The sequence below is a fragment of the Hipposideros armiger genome, unplaced genomic scaffold (genome assembly GCF_001890085.2).
Source record: "Hipposideros armiger isolate ML-2016 unplaced genomic scaffold, ASM189008v1 scaffold_763, whole genome shotgun sequence".
NCBI classification, from domain to species: domain Eukaryota; kingdom Metazoa; phylum Chordata; class Mammalia; order Chiroptera; family Hipposideridae; genus Hipposideros; species Hipposideros armiger.
Genome location: NW_017732113.1, coordinates 688058 through 704165, shown reverse-complemented (window position 1 = coordinate 704165; position 16108 = coordinate 688058). Strand labels below are relative to the sequence as shown.

The 16108-nt window shown below is 38.4% G+C and overlaps 1 pseudogene; it reads right to left on the bottom strand.

Annotated features, from left to right (window-relative positions):
* Window positions 1-303: 303 nt before the first annotated feature.
* LOC109373966 (serine/arginine-rich splicing factor 3 pseudogene) lies at window positions 304-760 on the bottom strand (annotated as a pseudogene).
* Between the last annotated feature and the right edge of the window lie 15348 nt (window positions 761-16108).

The window sequence follows — 16108 nt, the reverse complement described above, 5'->3', positions numbered from 1 at the left end:
CAGGAGTTAGAGGTTTATTATCAGTCTATGCAACAGTAAGTAAACTTTGAATAAAATTCAATTTTGCTTAAAGGAACATTGTAAAGTAACAATTTTTGATATTACATGCCTCATACGACCCATTTCAAACCATAGAAAATTACATCCTTATGTCACTGTTCCAAGATAAACAAATGTGAACAGCTAATATGTCTTAAAAATGTGCTAAGCTCATGAAGCCTCAAACAAAAGTTGAATTTTCTGTACATACACTTGTCAAATGAAATTATTTCCTGTATGCCATCCATCTTGCAAACGGGTCTCTTATTGCCTTTCTTTTGATGTAGATCAAGTACAAGACCAAGAGAAGGATAGGGACAGTTTATGACTTCTGAGACAATGATCTCTCTTGTCTCTTACCTCTACAAAAGGACCTGCTCTGGCTGCAGGAGAAGCTTCTCTGTCTTGGGGTCTGGAGCGAGGTGGATGACTCCTTTTCTGGCAATGGTCCTAAATGGAGGTGGGCAACGATTGTGACTTCTCTTTTCACCATTAAGTTGGGACTTCAATAGTGTTCTCTCATCTAGCACTTTGACAGCATTGGCTTCATCTCTGGGATCTTCAAATTCAACAAAAGGAAAAACGGGAGGGTTTTTAGCAACTCACATGCTTTGGAGTGGTTCACAATAGCCAAAAGGTCATTCCAGTTCAGCAGTTCAATCTTGTTTCTATGATTACCTACATAAACCTTACAACCCAATGGGCAGGAGTTACAATGCATTTTGAGACCTTGGGTTAGAAATGTGGAGGCTCAAATTTACACACCCTTGACCTTGGTAGTGTCTTTTGCTCCCCTCCACCTGCTGGCTCAGATGCTCTCACCAACCTGGAGTCCATTTTGTATCGCCTAGGTAATCTCTTTTGACCTATGTTGAAGTTCTCTTATTTATTCTTCTGCCTGCTAAACCTGCTATTTCCCCACTTCAGTGCATTTTTCATTTTAGTTATTGGACTTTTCAACTCCAGAATATCTATTGAGTGCTCTTTTACAGTTTCCATATCATTATCAATATTGAGATGTTCTATTCAATATCATTATTGATATTCTCTATTTGACAAGACATAGTTCTACTTTCCTTAATTCTTTTCTTTTTCATATTTATTGGGGTGACACTGGTTAGTAAAATTATATAGGTTTCAAATGTACAATTCTAGAATACATCATCTATATATTGCATTGTATGTTCATCACCCAGAGCCAGTTCTCTTTCCATCACCATATATTTGGCTCCCATTACCCTCTTCTTTATTCATCATTTCTTTGAGTTATTTGGATAAGTTTACAGTAACTGCTTTGAAGTCTCTATCTAATAAGTCCAATATCTGGCCTTTCTCATGAACGTTTTCTGTTGGCTCTTCTTTTTTCCTGTATATGTGGCATACCTTCTTATTTCTCTATATTTCTCATAATATTTTGTTGTTGTTGTGGAACACTGGGTGTTTTAGATACTATATTGTAGCAACTATAGTTAGATCCCTTCCCCCATCTTATTGGTGTTCCCCTCCCCCCATTATTTATTGTTGCTGCTTTTTTGTTTAGGGAATTACCTAGACTAATTTTGCAGATACTGTATTATTTGTAATTCAAACTACTAAATTTTCTGTTAAAAAGTTTTTAAAATTCCATTTCTTAAAAAAGGTTTTGTTTTTATTTTTATGTGTAGCTTCCTGGGTTCATCCCTAAGTCAATTTATTTAGTAGTCAGCTACTGCAGGTCAGAAGATTTCCTTACGCCTTGCCAATTTGTCTTCCTCCCTTTGCCAAGGGGATCTGTGTAAGAAGGCACACATTCAGACTTTAGGCAGTTTACAAAACAGACTTTATTTACTCCATGTGCAGGATTTCGAGTTTAGCTAGAGCAGAGTCTTCTCTTTCACCAAGTATTTTCTGGGCATGTGCACAACCTTGTGAATGGGCAATGACTTTGAGATCTCCAGGAATTTGTCAGAGCTTTTTCAGTTCCCTGTGGTCATCTTGTTCTTTCCCATTTCCTTTTATATTCCTGACTAGGCTCTTATTTGCCACAAGCAAATCAAGTGATAGCCTTGGGCAGCTGTTGTCAAGTGATTGATATCGCTTTGGTAACCTAAGAGTAGGGTTTTTTCCCTCTTGATGAGCTGAGCTTTGAATTGAATTGAATAGCAGAACGCCTGAGATTTCCCTGGCAGCTGGAAGTTCAAACAATATTATTTACTGTGCTCTTAAGATGATGCTTTTAATGGAATTTCACAAGAGGTCAGTCATCTTAGATGGCTACAAGACTACTGGCTTTTCATGACTACCACACTGCTTAGCAGGGGATGAGAGGATATGTGAATAACCCCAAGTAAAAAGGTCACATACCCTGCTGTGTTGTGAAGGTTCAGTAGTTTCTCATAGCTATTAATAAATGCTTTTCAGTTTCTGTGACTTAGTTAATTTCAAGTTCTGAAATAATATTTAGTTCTGTTTTGCCAGTATTTTTAAAATTGATTTCGTGAAAGAGAGCTGCTCACTGATGTAATCTCTCCACTGTTCTGGTGATTACTCCCTTCTATTTTTGATAGTTAAGCTAAATCCTCATTGTCAAAACATATTGTCATTACTTACTCTATTGTATTCCTTATAATCATGATCCCCAATACTACAATATTTACAGTATTTGATATTCATAAGAAAATGCATAGTTCACAACTGGTTTTAATGATGTGATTTCAGTCATTTAGGTTGTCTGAAATTCATTTTTATATGCTTCAGGAAAGAATAATCAAAACAACATTTCTTATATTCTTGTGTAGAAATAAAACTGTGCCTGTGGCTTTTGTACTTGACTATCAATTTGACTGGATATAAGGTACCTGATTTATATTTTCTTGAATATCTTAAATATCATGTGATGTAAAATATTGCTATCAAAAAGTGTGATGGTCACATGAATTACTTTCTCTTATAAGTCATTTGGTCTTTAGCCAAAGGATGATCTATTGTTTGTGTTACAATAATTTTCATTGAATATGTCACCGTGTTGGTTATTCTGGGTAGATTTTCAGTTATGTGGCATGCTATTTTTTTAAAGATTTTTATTAAAATATAGCTAACATACAATGTTATATTAGTTTCAGGTGTACACGATAGTTATTCAACATTTATATACCTAAAGAAGTGGTCACCAGCAACCATCTGACACCGTACCATGCTATCACAATATTATTGACTATTCTCTGTGCCTTACTTTACAACCCCATGACTATTTTGTAACTACCAATTTGTATTTCTTAATCCCTTCACCTTTTTCACCCTGCCCCCAACCCTCTTCAATCTATCACCTCAATAAATCTAGAACCTATCTGACAGCATACATAGGTATTAAAATATTACTGACTATATTGCTTATGCTATAATCTATATCCTTATGATTACTGTGTAATAACAAATTGGTACTTTTTAATCCCTTCCTCCTTTTCACCCCCAGCTCCCTCCCATCTGGCAACCATTAATATGATCTTTTTTTTATTAAATATTTTATTGGGGAATTAGGGAACGGGGACAGAAGACAAGTTGTTGTCCTTCAAACTTAGGTGTGGAGGGTGCAGCTAGTTCAGCTCCAAGTCCAGTCACCATCTGGCTGCCCATCGGCAGCTCAGGGCAGCTTAGCTTAAGGTGCTCTGTTCAATCTTAGCTGCAGATGGGCATAGCCCACCATCCCATGCAGGAGTCCAGCCTGCAACCTTGTTGTTAGGAGCACATGCTTTCACCAGCTGAGCCATCCTGTCACCTGTTGGCAGCTCAGTGGCAGCTCAGCTTGGGCGCAGCTCACTGACCCATGTGGGATTCTAACCGGAGACTCTGTTGCTCAGAGCTTGCGCTCTTAACCACCTGAGCCACTGGGCCGGCCCCTCAATATGATTTTTGATTCTATGAGTTTGTTTCTGTCTTGTTTGTATTTACTACATTATAGATTATATTCCCCAGATAGTCTTTTCTATCCCTGAGGCCATATTGTAATTACCAGTTTATATTGTCTCGTCCCTTCCCTTTCTCTTTCATTCCCAATCTCTCCCAAATAGCATCCATCAGTTTTTCCTCTGTGTCTCTGAGACTATTTCTGTTTACATTTATCATTTATTCAGTTCTTTAGATTCCACATATAAGTGAGATCATTGGTATTTGTCTTTCTCTGACTTATTTCACTTAGCATAATGTTCTCTAGGACCATCCATATTGTTACAAATGGTACAATTTCCTTCTTTTTTATAGCTGAATAATATTCCATTGTGTAAATATACCATAGTTTCTTAATCCAGTCGTCTACTGATGGGCATTTTCATTGTTTCCGAGTCTTGGCTATTGTGAATAGCACTGCAGTGATCATGGGGATGCATATATTTTTTCGATTTTGTGTCTTGGGTTTTCTGGATAAATACCTAAGAGTGGAATTGCTGGGTCATAGGTAGTTCCATTTTTCAGCTTTTTGAGATACCTCCATACTGATTTCCAAAGTGGCTGCACCACTCTACAGCCCTACCAACAGTGCACCAGGGTTCCCTTTTCTCCACAGCCTCGCCAGCACTTGTTGTTTGTTGATTTATTGATGATAGCCATTCTGACCAGAGTGAGGTGGTATCTCATTGTGGTTTTTATTTGCATTTCCCTAATGCTTAGTGAGGTTGAACATTTTTTCATATGCCTGTTGGCCATCTGTATGTCCTCTTTAGAGAAATGTCTCTTCATATCATCTGCCCATTTTTTAATTGGGTTGTTTTTTTGATGTTGAGTTGAATGAGTGTTTTATAAATTTTGGATATTAACCCCTTATCAGATATCTCATTGACAAATACCTTCTCCCATTTAGTAGGGTTCTTTTTTTTATTGATGGTTTCCTTTGTTGTGAAAAAACTTTTAAATTTGATATAATCACATATGTTTATTTTTTCTTTTACTTCCCTTGCCCGTGGGGATGTATCAGTAAAAATATTGCTCAGGGTAATGTCTGAAAATTTAGACCCTATATTTTCTTCTAGGAGTTTTATGGTTTCAGGTCTTACATTTAAGTCTTTAATACATTTTGAACTTTTCTTGTATATGGCATAAGGAGGTGGTCCAGTTTCATTTTTTTGCAAGTGTCACTCCAATTTTCCCAGCACCATTTATTAAATAGACTATCTTTACTCCAATGTAGATCTTGCTTCCATTGTCATAGACTAACTGTTCATATTTGCATGGATTTATTTCTTGGCTCTTTATTCTGTTCCATTGATCTATGTGCCTGTTTTTATGCTAGTACCATGCTCTTTTGATTACTGTAGACTTGTAGTATGTTTTAATGTCTGGCAGTATGGACATTTTAACTATATTAATTCTTCCTATCCAAGAGCATGGTAAGTGTTTCCATTTATTTGTATCTTCTTTTATCTTTTTCTTCAGTGTCTTATAATTTTCTGAGTACAGGTCTTTTACTTCTTTGGTTAAATTTATTCCTAAGTATTTTGTAGTTCTTGAAGCAATTGTAAATGGAACTGTTTTTTTTAAATTTCTCCTTCTCATAGTTTATTATTGGTATATACAAATGCAACTGATTTCTGGATATTGATTTTTATCCTGCCACTTTACCGAATTCATCTATCAGTTCCAATAGTTTTTTAATGGAGTCTTAGGGGTTCTCTACATACAGTATCATGTCATCTGCATATAATGACAATTTAACTTCCTCCTTACTGATTTGGATGCCTTTTATTTCTTTTTCTTGTCTGATTGCTATGGCTAGAACTTCCAGAACTATGTTGAATAAAAGTGGAGAAAGTGGACAGCCTTGTCTTGTTCTTGACCTTAAGGAGAATGGTTCTCGCTTTTCCCCATTGAATATGATGTTGGCTGTGGGTTTATCATATATAGCCCTTAGTATGTTGAGATATGATCTCTCTATTCCCACTTTTCTAAGAGTTTTTATCATAAATGGCTGTATTTTATCAAATGCTGTTTCTGCATCTATTGATCTGACCATGTGATTTTTACTTTTTATTTTGTTGAAGTGGTGTATCACATTAATTGACTTGTGGATGTTGAACCAATCTTGCATACTGGGGATGAGACCTACTTGATCATGATGTATGATCTTCTTAATATATTGCTGAATCCTGTTTGCTAAGATTTTATTGAGGATTTCTGCATCTATGTTTATCAGGGCTATTGGCCTGTAGTTTTCCTTTTTTGTACTGTCTTTGTTTGGTTTTGGAATCAGGGTGATTGTGGCTTCATAGAAAGAGTTTGGGAGCCTTCCCTCCTTCTGTATTTTTTGGGATAGTTTGAGTAAAATAGGTGATAATCTTTTTCGAAGGTTTGGTAAAATTTACTTGTGAAGCCATCTGATCTGGGGCTTGTTGATTATTGATTCAATTTCCTTCGTAGTAATCAGTCTATTCAGGTTTTCTGTTTCTACTTGAGTTTGCTTTGGAAGGTTGTATGCTTCTAGAAAATTACCCATTTCTTCCAGATTGTCAAATTTGCTGGCATATAGTTGTTCATAGTAACTTTTCTGGGTGGACTTATGTGGTATGTGACTTTTATATTTGAATTACTCAGTCTCCCTTTTCTCTTGTGTGTGTGTACCAGAGGTGTTCCTTGTGTTTGTGTGTCTTCTCCTGTTAAAGTTGATTTTTGTTACTTTTGGCTTGTCAGTAGGTGAGATTGACTCCCAGGCTGACTAGCTGTGAGAATTAGCTGTGTCCACCATTTATGAGCTGCTGTGTGAGGGTTGACCCCTCCTTTGAGGCTTGGCCCCTATGGGCTCTTATGCCTGTAGTGATTCCCCTTTGGATGTGACTCTTGTAGGTCAAACCTCATAATGCTCTGGTTTTATATAAAGTTGGCCTCTGGGTGTGATGAATCTTGTGCCTCTTTGGCAGGGCCCTATTGCAGAGCGATTTTAGAGCAAAACAGATCACCAAGCACAACCACAACAGCTACCAATGGAAACCAGGTGCTCTCACATGTAAAAAACAACCAACAACCTACACTCAGCATGTACTGAGATATCAAGCATACAAAAGGAGAAAACAAACAGAAATAAAACACCACCACCAACAACAAAAAAACCCCCACAAGGAACAAAAAGCAGAACACAATAAAATAGAATAAAATAAAAATAAAAAATAGAATAAACACAAGAATCAAAATAGCAACACCCCCCAAAATAAAAATCATAATAAAATAGAATTGCAGAAAAGATGGAAGGCAGGAGGAAAAGTAAAGCAGTGAAAAGAGAGAAGAAAAGAAGGGAGGGAGAGAGGGTAGAAAAGCGAGAAGGAAAGAAAGAGAGAAAAAGGAAAAACAAATGTATATATCTATATATCTATATCTATATCTGTCTAACTATCTATCTATCTATCTATATGGATCTACCCACCCATATATATGGACATATATATCCACTTATATACAACTTTATATATGCTTATATTAAAAACTAAAAATTTTAATAATGAAATGGAAAATAACAAAAACAACCAAAACAAACAACCAATAAAACAAAACAAACCCAAAACACTCAAAAGAACCCAATTAACACCAACAATATAATATGCCAAAACAAACAAACAAACGAAAAACAACTAGTGCCAATCTTGGCTGAAGTCCACCAAGCTCTCCCCAGGTTGTCCTCTGTTATACACAAACTTCTCTGCATCTTGTGGGGACAGAGCTGGCCACATGGCACCTAGAGTGACCCTGGCAATGCAGGTCTATTTTAGATGAGTGGGGTTATGAGGTGTGATTGGTAGTTTTTACAAAGTCAAGGCTGTTTCTGCTCACGCCTTCCCTGAGGCACACTGAGTATTGCCACCAGAAGGGTCGATGTGCGTCTTCAGGCACTCTTTCCAATGGAGGCTGTGTATGTGTTTTGCGGGGGGTGGGGGGTGGAGATTTCAGAGCTGCTGAAACCCACCTGCTGGGAGTCTGCCTGTGACTCAGAAGCTGAAGTTGCCCTGCCTCCCAAGCCGTGCAGACAAGCTGTGGGGTAAGGTAGGTAGGATCACCATCCTGCAGACTCTTCTCATGCGGAGTTTCTCAACCCCCTGGGAGTAGGAGCACCTCTGTAATCTGACCCCACTCCTCCATTCAGGGGTCAGCTTAAGGCTCTGGCAAGACAGGGGCCAAGGTTTCTGAGAGAGGGTGGGGGTGGGAATTTATGCAGTTTTTGCTTTCTGTCTGAGAAAGAAAGAAATTAAAAACAAACAAACAAACAAAAAATCACCACCATTTGGTGACACTTCAGCTGAGCTCACCCTTGCACTGCATCACTCTCTACTCTGCCTCGCTGCTTCCTGGGGAACCGCTTCTCCATGGCTGCAGGTGTGGGCTGCCTTTCCACAATGTCTTGCTTCCCTCTTCCCCCACTCGCCCGGTTTGAGGTTTCTGTCTCAGAGCCTGCTTGCTGCCGGGCTCTGGTTGCACTCCTGAAGGGACTGGGTAGGACCTGGGGTTGAGCCCACTCTGGCACCACAACACTCCCTGCTCTGTCTCCTGGGTTCCTGCAGCTCTGCAGCCGGGGATGCGGACTGGGCTTCTGCACACACGTCTCCTCCTTCTCTTCCCCCATTCACCCCACTCGAGTTTTCTGTCTTAAACTGCAAACTGTCATGTTCCCGCTGCTCTCGGGTGTGCTGTGAGGCTCAGGGAGCAAACCAAGGGAACATTCTCCGATTTGCTCCCTGAGGCCCAGTGTCTCAGCAGCCACAGGTGCGGACTGTGCCTCCACACATCTCACCTTCCTCTTCCCCCACTCGCCAAGTCTGCCCACCTTTAAGTACTCAGCGTGGGAGTCTCTTAGCTGTTCTGTGTACAGGGTAGAGGTTTGTTTGCTGAGTTACAGCAGTTCAAATTGCAATGATTTCCAGGGGAGAACTCAGGGAGCCCTCTTCACATCCACCATTTTCCAGGGCATCCTGGTCCTTGCTTTTCATCATGTTGAATATTTTGTGTCAATCCCTTCTGGCCTGCAAAGTGTCTGCTGACAAATCAGCTGACAGTTTTATGGGAGCTCCCTTATAAGTTACTAGTTGCCTTTCTCTTGCTGCTTTTAGGAATATCTCTTTGTCTTTAACCTTTGACATTGTAATTATGATGTGTCTTGGTGTGGGCCTATTTGGGTTCATCTTGTTTAGAAGTCTCTGCTTCCTGGAATTTTATGTCTCTTTCCTTCACCATGTTAAGAAAGTTTCAGTCATTATTTGTTCAAATAGGTTCTCAATCCCTTGCTTTCTCTTCTCTCCTTCTGGTACCCCCATGATGTGAATGTTGTTACGCTTGATGTTGCACAGGTTTCTTAAACTATCCCCATTTTTTTAAATTCTTTTTTCTTTTTGCTGTTCTGATTGGGTGTTTTCTGCTACCTTGTCTTCCAAATCACTGATTCAATCTTCTGCTTCATCTAGTCTGCTGGTGATTCCTTCTATTGCAGTCTTAATTTCAGTTATCATATTCTTCACTTCTGACTATTTATGGTTTCTACATCCTTTTTTTATGCTTGCTATCTCTTTGTTGAAGTTATCACTAAGTTTCTTGAGCAACTTTATAACCATTGTTTTGAACTCTGTTTCTGGTTATTGCTTGTCTCCATTTCATTCAGTTCTTTGTCTGGATTTTTCTCCTGTTCTTTCATTTGAGACTCTTTGTTTCCTCATTTTGGCTGCTTCTTTGTTTGTTCCTATGTGTTAGATAGATCTGCTATGTCTCTCAGTCTTGGCCAGGTGGCCTTATGTAGTAGGTGCTCTGGGGGCCATGGCACAGTCTCCTTGGTCATCTGTTCCAGGTGCTCCAGGAGTGTCCCTTGTGTGGGTTGTGTGTGTCCTTATGTTATCGTTGAACCTGGGTTGCTATTGGCACATCAATGGGTGGGATTGACCCTCAGGCTAATTGGCTGTGGAATTTGACCAAGTTCACAGCTTACAGGCTGCTGTGCAAGGGGCTTATCACACTGAGTGGGATTCTGGTGATTGTTGTGACTGCCCTTTGGGTGTGCCACTGTGGGGCAAATTGGGCAGTGCTCTGCTGTGGTCTGAAGCCAACCTCCAAGTTTGTTGTGTCTGGGGCCTATTGTGAGGATCTCTGGTGCAGGCCCAGGTCACCCACTGCCTGTGAACAGCTGAAGACTACCTGGTAGGAGCTACAAAGTGATCTGCTGTTGTTTACTGCCTGTGCTAACCCTGGAACCATGTGGGAGAGGACATGATTCAAACTGAGAATTGCTGCCATCAGTACCTGGCCTGTGGTAGCTCTTCAAAAAGCCAGGACACCCCTAGCCCTATTGCCACCTGCCAGCTCTCTTAAGATTCAGCCTCTGATAGAGCCTGGTGTGGTACATGAGCTGGGTGAGGCAGGATCTCAGTGAGTCACTAGATTGGGAAGAGTTGTGGTTAGTAGGTTAATGTAGACTGTGTTATGGTGCCTGGAGCTACTCAGCAAAAGTCTTAGAGTACACACAACCCATCTGCCACCTGCCTTGGTCCTGTGGACTCTGATAGTTTTTCAAGAAAGCAATGTGGTCAGGGCTGGCTGCTCTCGGAGAAAGTGCCTCTGGTGTTGGGTGAGTTGGGTGGGGTGGTATCTCAAAGAGTCAGGAGGGTGGAGCAGTGGATCTCACCAGACTAATCAGATTCAGATTTGTCCATGTGGGGGCGGGCTCAACACAGGAAAGATGGCATCTACCTGCCAGCTGCATCGGAGAAGGATCCCACTCAGGGAAAATGGTAACTGTCCTCCAGCCCTCACTCTGATGCCGCCCCCTCTCCAGTTACTATCTTTCCACCAGAGCCCAAGGTGAGTGTCTGTGAGTGAGAGAGTCTGTATACCAGGTGTTTAAGAAGACATCTGGGTTTCCCACAGCCTTCCATCCCACTCACATTGTTGGAATCCCCACTGTTTTTCACAGAGATGTTGTGGGATCTCCTCTTCCCAGCACCAATAGTCTTTGTTAGGGAGCCTGGAGTGGGGCTGGGGTCTCTCGCTTCTCTGGGAGGAACCTCTGTGGCTGAGATATCCATCCCAATTCACAACTATGAGCCCATTTTGCATCTCCATCCTTCCTTCCAGTCTCAACCTAGCTGCTTCTTTATAGCCTTAGTTATAAAACTTCTGTTCAGCCAGAATTCAAATAGTTCTATAATTTAGTTGTACTTTTAATGTGTTCATGGAAGGAAGCAGGCACAGTGTTTATCTGCGTTGCCATCTTGGATCTCATGTGTGGCATGCTATTTTACTATATAGATTCAAATGATATTTTAACTCAGAAAAGTTTTTTAAATTATGTATATTTTTAGTATTTGTTTCATTCATTGCTTTGGGAACTGCAAATTAATGTGTACTGCATTTCATTTGTGTCTTTTCTATTTCTATCTACCACTGGCTTTTGAATTCTTTTTTACTCTACTTCATTTATTTTAATTTTAAATAATTTCTTTTATCACAAATCATAATGTTATGCTTATTTATCTTATATTCTTTTGGTTAATTTTATTTTGAAATAATGTTTTTCTTTTTTTATAGCTTTCTTGAATTCTATCACCTCTCTTTTAAAACCATCCTTTAAATAATCACCTATTTTTTTTAGTATTTTCTAACTGTAATTAATTTTGCCTTTACTTAGTGTTTATCTTCCTCTTAATTTCTCTTGGTTAATTTTGTGGACACATCTTTCTGAATGTGCTTTCATTATATGAAAGTTTTCTAAACCTTTGAAGTGAGAAATGCATCAGGGTAACTTTTACAGCTTTATTTCTTTGGAAATCCCATTTCTGTTGTTTCACAAAGAGATAAAAATATGGTCTAACTCTGAGAGCTGCCTCCTCTGCTTCCATTCCTGGCTATATATGGATCTTTTCTTTTATTTGATTCTGTTGTTTAATGTGTTCTATCCCCAGCAGTTTCTCTTTATAGGAGGGATTTTTCCTGGAATAGAGATTTGGTTTGTAAATTTGGAGATTTCATGGAACCAAAATTGCTCCAGCATCAAGGTTCTCTGGGAGTAATATGAATTGAACACTTCAAGGTTTCTTATAGTTTTGGCTGCTCTTCTTAGTTGGTTTGTCATACTTTACAGTGAATACTTGTTGTTAGTTTTGAAGTTTGTTCTCATAGTTATAATACACCCTGTTGTTTTTTTACTCCATGTGGATCTTGTAGGTGTTAGTGTTTTTCTCTTGCTCCTGTTTTGGCATCTGTAGGATACCTGCTCACCAATTTTTGTTGTAAATGTTGTCTGTATGTTTTTATTTAGTTTATTTTGGTTGCCTCTGTGTGTGTGTGTGTGTGTGTGTGTGTGTGTGTGTGTGTGTGTGTGTAAGAATACTTTAGAAGAATCAAGGAATTTAAAACATTATATTGTCATTCCGCCATCTTCTTGAAATCCTAATGATTATATTCTCACAACCCACTCCTTATTTAATTTTGTATTTTATAATATTTTGAATCAGAGATCTCATTTTTTTGAGTTCTTGCTTTACAGAGCCAATATATTATTTCCTTAGTTTCATAGAGAAATACTGATCACTACTTTCATCATGTAGATTGTATAATATGCCTGGTGTATATTAATCAATTGTCTAGGTGGTTTTTCCTTTTCTCCTTTTTCACTTTGAATTTTTACTTGGTATACTAGTATTTCCTTTTTAATGCTCATGCATCTCTTAAAAGGGGTGGAGGAAGGGGGCATTGGAGAGTAAGTCTTAATGAACTAAGCGTTTGAAAAATATAGTCTTAAGAAGATATTTGGAAGATATATTGCAGAAATTCAGCAATTTGAGGGACGCTTTTTGTCCATAAAAAGTACATCTTCCCTCTAGCATGACTCTCCTGTAGAATAATTATAATTATAAACTCTTGAGTAAAGATATTGTGTGTGTGTTTGTGTGATTTAACCTATACTTCTCTTGACAAAGATCCAATAACTGCAGAGCTTTTTACCATCTATAATTTCTCCTCCATTATTCTATGCCAACAGAATATTTTCCCCAAGTATCTGGTACCTTCTTGTCTAGCAGCACATTATTTGCCATTTGGTGAATATCAAACAGTGTTCAGGGATATACCTCTAGATTTCTGAACAACTTAATTTTTGCTTCAATTCTAAGAGGAATTATTATTTTGTTACTTGGAGTATAAAACACTTTTTTGCAGACTTCTAATCCTTTCATAGGCTTGCAGAAAATATATTTTCACTAGGCAGTCTCTATTGTCCTGGACCAATATTTACAGTATTTGGCACGCTTTCTTCATATATTATATTTTGTGGATTTCAGTATTTTTTATTTTAATCATTATTATCATTGGTTGTTGTTTTTCTTTATTCCAAGTTTTTTTTTCTAAGAAGATATCTTCATTCTGTATCTTAAACCAGGGTTATCAGAGTATGTTCTTTCACTACGAACACTATTGTCAGTTTTACCAGGTGTAGGAATCTTGACTTCTACCATGTAGTGACTTTTATTGCCATGAACAGAATATTGAACTATATGGTCAAAGAGCCTTATGCTTCTCCTATGAAAATTTTAATTTCTACCTTTTAAAATAAATCTCATGCATTCTTTTTCCCTGCTAAAGAAAATTAATAATATAACTTTCATTCAGCCTTTCTTTCATTAACCCAGTCAATATTTATTGAGTCCCTACTATATACAAAGCATTAGTATAAATAGAAGACAAAAAGTCCTTGTCTTCATGGACCTTCATTCTAGTGAGGGATGAAGACCATTCAAATACATCTGCATGACTTCCATAGGTCTCCATTGTGAAGGCTTCTTAAACTGTTACCTTCACTAACTTCAAGTTATATTATTTTCTCTTTGTACTTTAGTCCTATGAGGGTTTTATTTGATGTTACTAGTTTTCCAATTAATTTAAATTATGCTGAGCATTTTATAGTGTGGCTTTCAAAAAAAGATTGAATGTGTCATGGCTCCAAGGTAACATAACTTAAGCTTGTATCAGAATATAATTTAAAAGTGTTTGTACCAAATGCGAGACTTTTAAAATGAGAAACACTGAAAGAAAAGGAATATAGGCCACTGGGCATTTATTGTAAAGGGGTATTTTACAAGCTGGTTAAAGATAAATCCTGTATCTACAGAAATATTGACTGCTTCCCAAATCAACAATTCATCAACATGTACAGAGATTTCTAACAAAGAGTTTGCAATGAATTTAACTTTCCTTCTGTTCAAATTGCTTGCACAGAATCAATAAAGACCAATTGCTTTTTATCAGCATTATAAGATACTAAATAACTGAGAGTTATAGCTATCTTTAGTCAGTTGGTTAATTATTAGTATTTTGGTACCTTTTAATGTTGAATTTTCTCTAAAGTTAAATCTTGCTGTCTATGTTCCTCTAGTGGTATGCCCTAACTTCATGATTTCCAGAAGCTAAGAGTATATTAAACCAATTATAATTAGTGTTCTTTTGAGCTCAGAAATCATTAGAGATAGCAAGACGGAGACTTTCACCAGTCTATCCTGAACTCCTATCTTCTCAGTCCACATTCTCTTGTGTGCCTGTTTTTATAATAAGACTCATCATCAAAGCTGGTAAATAGACATTTAGCTTCAACTAATCCCTGCTGTTCACTCTACTGTGTTGATCTTGTAAATTGCAGAGCTGAGATGATTAAAAATTAGCTGAGGTAGGCACATCATGATTTCCTTACCAACCTTTAAATATTTTTTTCCTGCTTTGACCTAAATTGCCCCTGAGTAGTAAGCAGGCCATATTTAGGCAGTTGGATGTCATCTGCCTAGGGTTGAAGATGACAATTTTGAGTGAGACACCAAGCAGGTGTAGGGACAAGGAAGGGCAGTAGCTACATACCGTACCAAACATTAGATCAACATCTTAGAGTAGGTTCCATGAAAATTGACTCTGAGATAAGAATGGCATACAAAAGGCTTTTTAAAATTGTTATCGTAGAAGATAAATGTCTGATGAAATGAGAATTCAGAATTAGGCACAGGGAAATGCTGACCTGCTATGTAGATTCAACTGAGGTCCCAGACAAGCAATGGGAAGCTCTCAAGTTGTTTCTTGTATCAACTAACTTGATGGTAGCATAACCTTGGACATGCATTTCCCTACAGCTAAGGGCAATGCCCACTAATAGAGCTGGGAGCTTCCAGCATCCAATAGTCCTGGCAGCTGGGGTGTGTGTATATTTGGACTTCAAGTAAGGGTCTGGCTGGAGCTCTAGAGAATCCACTACACTCAGTAAGTTAGGAAGGCTTAGGGTTAGGGAGTACATAGCTGTGCTTGTTATGTTTCTAGAAGTGCAGTGATTAAAGAATACCAGTGCTAAGTTTTCATGGCTATGAAGGAACATTTAATAGTGTAATAACATCCATGTTTCTTCAAAATGAGTGGTTTTCAGCCCAGACCCCAAATAGGTAATGACTCTTCTCATAAGAAAGTATGAATTACAACACTTTATCATCACAGACTGAAGTTAATGGCAGGAAGAACAACAATTATTTGGGTAAATGGGCAGGGAGACAAATAACATGGAATAAACACATAGAGAGAAAGATGGGTTTTTTCCTGGGTATTAAGTAAAGCAAGAAGCTTATTTTTCACAGAACATTTGGGAGGAATTCAACTACCATTAGAATATTGATCATAAAAGCTAGAGTCTATAACTAACCTTTGGATTTTGCTTCTGCAGTAAATACAGACTGCTTGTTATGGGCCAATGCTCCTCCTAAAAAAACTACAAAGCATAAACAAAATACCAAAACAAATCTCTTTGAAGATATTAGAGAACTACTAAGCAAGCCAGAACTTAAAAGGCCAGGATCTGAGAGAGAAGGAAAGCACACTGAGATGGGTCCAATTCCAGAAGGATTTCCCCATTGGGGCATTTGATAGTTCATAAGTGGCATGGGGCTCAGAGGCTCAGAAGCTAAGCAGAAAGCAGTGACCATGGGTTGGGAAATTCACCTGAGTCTTCTGCAGTTTCATGAGGCTGTGAAATTAAACATGTATTCCTGGACTCCAAGTTAGCCACTTGAGGATAGGCCAAGACCAGAGAAAAGGGGAGTGCACTGAGATGTGCAAA